Source organism: Temnothorax longispinosus, chromosome 3 (genome assembly GCF_030848805.1).
Source record: "Temnothorax longispinosus isolate EJ_2023e chromosome 3, Tlon_JGU_v1, whole genome shotgun sequence".
Lineage (NCBI taxonomy): Eukaryota > Metazoa > Arthropoda > Insecta > Hymenoptera > Formicidae > Temnothorax > Temnothorax longispinosus.
Genome location: NC_092360.1, coordinates 20,893,812 through 20,901,143, shown reverse-complemented (window position 1 = coordinate 20,901,143; position 7,332 = coordinate 20,893,812). Strand labels below are relative to the sequence as shown.

The following is a 7,332-nucleotide window of genomic DNA, read 5'->3' as shown; positions in this document are numbered from 1 at the left end:
ACAAACAGAGACAGATGGAGGCAAATTGCAAGAGCTTCGGAGGAAACAATGTAAAAAGTTCATAACCACGACCACTCTGTCAAGAGTGTACGACTAAGAAGAAGAATACATACAGAATAATGATACACACACTCATTGCATTTTCACATTTTTTTATGTTAATTTGTAAAAAAATTATGTCTGCAACATCGTGTTCGAACAAGACGTTGTGTCTGAACAAGACATTGTGTGTGAACAAGGCATCGTGTCTGAACAAGGCATCGTTTATGAACAAGGTATCATATTTGTCACAAAGACGAGTGTAAACAATATAATGTCTGCACAAAACATCGTGTCTGAACAAGACATCGTGTCTGAACAAGACATCGTGTCTGAACAAGACATCGTGTCTGAACAAGGCATCGTGTCTAAACAAGGCATCATATTTGTCACAAAGACAAGGGTGTAAAAAATAATATTAGAAAATGATCGACTTTTTATATGTATACACATACACAGTAAAAAATATAATGAAAAAATAGAAAAAATATTCTAAATTTTTTACTCTGTCTCTAAGAGTATATGTATAATAATATGTATAGTTTTATTTTCTTTTCTGTTATAGTTATAATCATAAAAATTCGATTATATCTTATTATTTTTTAGTGGACTAGGCCTACAGGGGAAACCACTTAAAAAAAACGCGTCAACAATAGTACCTCATGGGTGACGAGGAAATCTATTGTCGTGATTTTACAAACGTCGGTTAACTTTAAACCTTAGTTTACTTACTATTCATCTCTTTCTAAGGCGGACAGTTAGAACATCTCAAGTCTCAATAATTGAGACTTCAAAAAATGATGTTTTAGGATAATAAAAAAGTGTGCAAGTAGAAAATTGCATATTGCTCCCTCATAGCTTTTAAGTGTGCAAGTAGAAACTTGCACATTGTTTCATTATAGCTTTGTGTGCAAGTAGAAACTTGCACATTGCTTCCTCATAGTTTTTAATTGTGCAAGTAGAAACTTGCATATTGTTTTATTAATGTATCGATTTTCTTGAAACCGGTACCAAAATTTTTGTAATTTTTTGTTGATGATTTTGATGAAATTGGTACCAAAAGATTATTAATTTTATGGGAATGGCTACTATGGGGTTGAAAATTGGGAGTTTCATAAAGTTCTATTGGTGCTCCTAATTAATGGGTGACTTTGAGGAGAAGAGAATAGATTTTGAGCCCGCGTGAAGCGCGGGCGAAAAATCTAGTGATAAAAATCAAGTTTTCTAAAAAGTAAGAAAGTTTAACAAAGGTCTTATTAGAATTTGAAGAAGTATGTGTTCCTATGTTTCTGAAACAAAACGTCGTGCTTTTTAATTTTATGCGTCCAGTTGTTAAAACACGAACGGCGAAAAATAGTGAGTTAGCTATGAAAATCGGCTTGAAAGCAAATAAATCTCAATTCTATGTCTAATATTCTTTTCCTCTTTACCGGACTTACCGCTGACTGATTACTATAATATCTTTAAATCCTGAGATCTAGACTACTTTTTAATACAAGGGGCATAGTAGCAAATGTGCCGCAACCAACAACGTATCAAGAGACACGGTAATGTCACAGTCACAGTATATACAGTAGCGCAACTCTCCCGATTTCAGCGTGGATAAAAATGAACTGCACATGCGCGTGCGAGGTATGTAACCAATCAGAGCACCGATAATCTGTCTCACTTCCTCTCACTGTTATAAGTCTCTCTCTCTTTCTAATTTATCGTTGCGTGTCAGACGCGCGCGTTTTAATTGGGATAATGTATGGAGACGCATGTTTGACGTGCGTTATGACGCGCAGAAACGCATGCATAAACAACAAGGGTTACATTTGAGATAGAAATAAAACATAATGTACAACCAGACGCGCGCTATATATTTATTTATTGGCACTAGATATTTTTTAATTATATACATATATATATATAGGTTAGGTATATACAAAATACAGATAAAAATAATTTGTATAGCAATTGTACAAATGTGCCATATTACTTCTTCGTGTTATACACGAGTTGTATAACACAAATCAATAAATTATTTATGCTATCAATATTTAAACGGTCACAAAAGGAAATATCAAGGAAATATTAAGAAAATTATATAATACAACTTGTAACTTAATTTTATCTAAAATATAAGTAGAAAGGGCTGTAAGGGTCACAACGCGGATCACGGTGCGTTCAGATATAAATGTGATTTATTCCTCGATTTACAAAAATCCAAACGTTTCGACTCCTGTCTGAGCCATCCTCAGTGGTATAATATTAACATCAAAAATATATATTCTCCCTTAACATGGTGAGTTTACTGTTTCAATTTGACAGAAACTTAGTGAGACTAAAAGGTCCAAATCAGTTAGTCTGGAGAAAAAATACATCGCAGTCAAACCGAATAATAAGAAAATAAGGCAAAGAAAATGATCTGTGCAGAGCGTCATTCAGAATGTCTTTCGTTGTGCGTCGTGTCGATGGGATCTCGTCTTACAGATCGCTCTGCACAGATCATTTTCTTTGCCTTATTTTCTTATTATTCGGTTTGACTGCGATGTATTTTTTCTCCAGACTAACTGATTTGGACCTTTTAGTCTCACTAAGTTTCTGTCAAATTAAAACAGTAAACTCACCATGTTAAGGGAGAATATATATTTTTGATGTTAATATTATACCACTGAGGATGGCTCAGACAGGAGCCGAAACGTTTGGATTTTTGTAAATCGAGGAATAAATCACATTTATATCTGAACGCACCGTGATCCGCGTTGTGACCCTTACAGCCCTTTCTACTTATATTTTAGATAAAATTAAGTTACAAGTTGTATTATATAATTTTCTTAATATTTCCTTGATATTTCCTTTTGTGACCGTTTAAATATTGATAGCATAAATAATTTATTGATTTGTGTTATACAACTCGTGTATAACACGAAGAAGTAATATGGCACATTTGTACAATTGCTATACAAATTATTTTTATCTGTATTTTGTATATACCTAACATGTTGTGACGTTGCGGCTCGCCGCACCGTCGCGGCGCCCCGCCGCCGTCACAAGGCGCGGAATTTCGCGCCCAGGGACGGACCAGGGAGGCAACGACGAGATCTCCAGGGGTCGTATTTAATCGCGTTTCCGCATTTTGATTTCTTTTTTTGTTTCTTTTTGCAATGTAATACGCGCGGCACCTCACCCACACCACGGCAAACCTTCGAGGGAGTATTTGGCGAAGGAAATCAAGGACGATCGATAACCAAGGAGGGGTGGCAAACGCGGAAGCAGCAGAGATCGCGGGCTGGCGAGAGCAACGCGGCAGGCGGGCGGCACATGCGGCAGCGACGGACGAGGCCGCCGATAGCGGGGCCCCAAGCGCTTGGGTAAACACCCGGCTTCAGCAAATGATCTCCACAAAACATCGACCTACGGGGTGACTGATCACCGCCCCAGGGTCAAACCGGAGACACACCGGCGAGAACCGAGTTCCGTCCGCCGCTAAGGACCAAAATTTGAGGAGTCGCACGCCGCCGAGGGACCGTTGCCCGCCCCCAAAGGATCTCGTATCGACAGCACTGCGCCGGGACACCGCGGGCTTGCAAGCTCGCGCCCGATTGGCTCGCGCGCCCCTCAGGAAGGGGTACCGTATCGATTCCGCAATCGAGCGGGTCTAGCGTTTTCACTCTCTGGTCGTCCGTCGGCACGATACGTTTTGTAAGATACGCGATAGCCACCCCGAGTCGGGTATTTCGATAATTGTCTGGCGGATCGAGGATCGTTGGAGGAAGGTGACGGCGAGGAGCCCAGGAGGAGGCATATCACCGGTGAGGTTGCCCGTAAATCGCGTTATGTAAAGCCACGACACCGCCCTCCGGTGCACGCTCTCACTCGGGATAACGCATGTTAAGATCGAGTGTAATTTCGCGATCGATAACGAGAGCGAAGGGCCTCGGGATGGTATCGTGGCCGCGGAACCGTGGTACGAGCGTTATGGCGAATCCCTGGAGATCGCGATAGGCGTTAATGAGTTCGATATCGCGAGTATATTGCGTTGTCCTCGCGACCTTGGGGTACGGCCGCATACGGGCCGGTATTTCGTCAATTGCGTTACCGTTTCTTCGCGTCGGGAAATTCTTTTGTTCGAGCGTCGGTGTTAGCGTATCGATTTGTGTTCGGATCTCGTTATTACGGGTGATAATTGTGCTCTCGCGTTGAGAAACTTGCGTCCGGTAGTAATCGCGTTACGTCCTATGGCGTCCCGGCTCGTGATAATCTCGAATTTTGCGTTGGAATGTCGATAGCATTGTTAATCGCGGTCGAATGTCGTTCCCGCCGATTGATTAATTATGTTAGACTTGTATTCGCGTTAAGAAATTACCGGCGTTCACACGCTTCGTGCGTTTAGATGTTACTTGCGTAGTTCTTCCTGGCGTTCCGTGGTTATTAGACGCGTACTTCGAGTTAAAGGTGGTGTGGCCTTCTCCACACCTGGCGCCCAACATTATTGGCGATATCGCGACTTGCTTGGTTAAATGACTCGGCGCCTCCCCGTTGCGCCCGAGCCGAATATCTCGCGTTAAGTTAAGATATTATTGCGACAGAGTTTTCGTACGGTTTTCGACTCGAATTATTAATTGTGTGAGAATAGAGCCTTCAGCGTGTTTATTAGAGACTCAATTTCTTGATTTGTTTATTGAATTTATTTTCTCGACAACCAGTACTCAATAAATGTTATTTTCTTTGTTATCTGAGTGAGTATGAAATTATCGTATCACCCCGCCGAAAATCGCGCTGCCCTTCATTAACCCCGCCCGTGATTAGGTCAAGCTAGCCGATTCCACGCACCTCCACACTTCGTTTTGCGTCTCGTTTAGGTTTTCGCGATTTCGTGGATGCGAATGTACGCGTCTGGCGCCCAACATTTGGAACATTTCGTGGAGTATCGGAGGTGCGAGGAAATCACTGGAGAGGCCAACCATCCCGCTCTCCTAAGTTCTTTTGATCCGGCACACGTCCCGGAGCGGTCCGGGAGTGTAAAAAGTCGTGACAATGTATATAATTAAAAAATATCTAGTGCCAATAAATAAATATATAGCGCGCGTCTGGTTGTACATTATGTTTTATTTCTATCTCAAATGTAACCCTTGTTGTTTATGCATGCGTTTCTGCGCGTCATAACGCACGTCAAACATGCGTCTCCATACATTATCCCAATTAAAACGCGCGCGTCTGACACGCAACGATAAATTAGAAAGAGAGAGAGACTTATAACAGTGAGAGGAAGTGAGACAGATTATCGGTGCTCTGATTGGTTACATACCTCGCACGCGCATGTGCAGTTCATTTTTATCCACGCTGAAATCGGGAGAGTTGCGCTACTGTATATACTGTGCCGTGACTCTTTTACGCGACGCGACGGGTTGCGAGTACCCGAGATGTTGAGATCTAGATAACGAGTGAACGGATCAAGTTCTAAGTAGGCTTGATCGATAGCTTAGGGTCCAATTAGGGGGGGGTTTCTCTTATAATATTCCGCTCCGTGCCCTACGAGCGGAGATATTGCGACGCAAAGTCCAAATGTGAAAATTTTTTATTAAGATACTTCTACTTCTAACGCCGACGTCTTATATGATGACGTCATAATCAGAAACGTCACTTTCACTTTTTCGACACTGGCGGCTAGCGGCGTTAGTATCGCAGTGCAGTGCAGTGTAGACAGTGCGTTCGTTTAGCGCGCTGTCAGTCAGTTCCTATTCATCAGTTAACTTATCTCGAGAGCACTCGAGAGACCGGTGCTTTCCAGCAAGGAGACACAGAAAGACACTGTGTCACACAATTGAACACAGTGTAAGGGTGCTTACTGGAACAATCTAATTTTCGATGTACTCACTAGTTTGCGCTGATGTAAGCTTTTTTCTTCAAGATCTTAACCTTACTTATGAATCATCACTACTGTATCATTATAAGGTTATATTACATCGTACACTTTGGCATAAATAAGCAGTTTCTTATTTTTTAATATATTGTAAATATATTAAAAATATATTGTCATTGTAAATATTGTCTATAGTCAGTGTAAATATTGTAAGATATTGGATATTGGCAAATTAATCATTTATTGTAAGTAATTATATAAAAAAAAGGTTATATTTAATATTATATATAATAAATGTTACATAAATTATAAACATAATTCTAAAGCACTTTTATGAAACTTTTATAATCTTTTTTACAGATGAATATTAAGAAACATAAAATAATTATTCAATTGATGGAAACTGTAAATAATGAGAGTTCATCGAGTGATGAATTAAGTATACTCAACAGCAGTACAAGTAGTAGTAGTACATCTTCAAATAATGAAGAGGAAAATGAAGATGTATTATTATTCCCTTTGCTTAATAATTTGATGAATGGTCGGAAAAGACATCGCGTTGAAGATTATCTTCGAGTTGTTGATTCTTGGACAGACCAGGAATTTAAAGAACATTTACGTTTAAATCGACGTACAGCATTGATTTTAATTGAAGAATTGAAAGTCTCGCATTATATTCCATCACATTCTTTTGGCGTTAAATTAATATCGGCAAAACTTAGTTTTTTAATTTTTTTGTGGTATATTGCGAACACAGAACCACTTCGAACAATGTCTGATAGATTTAATGTTTCAATTTCTTCTGTTTTTAGAGTTCTTCGACGAATTATAGCTTGGCTTTTAACAAAAAAAGATATAATTATAAAATGGCCACAAGAAAATGAGATTATAATGGTATGTGAAAAATTTAACAGAAAACAAGAAATTCGTAATATTTTAGGAGCGATAGATTCGACTCACATTCAAATTCTGAAACCTAGCAGTAATGCACGTAATTATTGTAATCGAAAAAAATTTTTTTCAATAAATTTACAAGCTGTTGTAGATGCAGATATGCTTTTCACTAATATATATTGCGGTGAACCTGGTTCGCTTCATTACGCGCGGGTCTTCCGAAGATCATCTTTATATGAAACAGCTAGTATGGATAAAGAAATGTTATTTCCTGGCCAAACATTTCTATTAGGTGATTCGGCATATCCATGTTTACAATGGCTTGTTCCACCGTTTCGAGATAACGGGCATTTGTCACCTCAACAGAGGGAATTTAATTTTATGCATTCATCTACACGAATAGTTGTCGAAAGAGCGTTCGGGCAATTAAAAGGGCGTTTTCGTCGCATTAAATTCTTTACTGAATATCGTGACATATCTTTCATTACTAATACAGTAGTTGCGGCTTGTATACTACATAATTATTGCATTGGTAAAAATGATTTATATGA

The 7,332-nt window shown here is 39.4% G+C and overlaps 1 pseudogene; it reads left to right on the top strand.

Annotated features, from left to right (window-relative positions):
• The first annotated feature begins 6,253 nt into the window (after nucleotides 1-6,253).
• On the top strand, nucleotides 6,254-7,125 carry LOC139810139 (uncharacterized; annotated as a pseudogene).
• The last annotated feature ends 207 nt before the right edge of the window (nucleotides 7,126-7,332 follow it).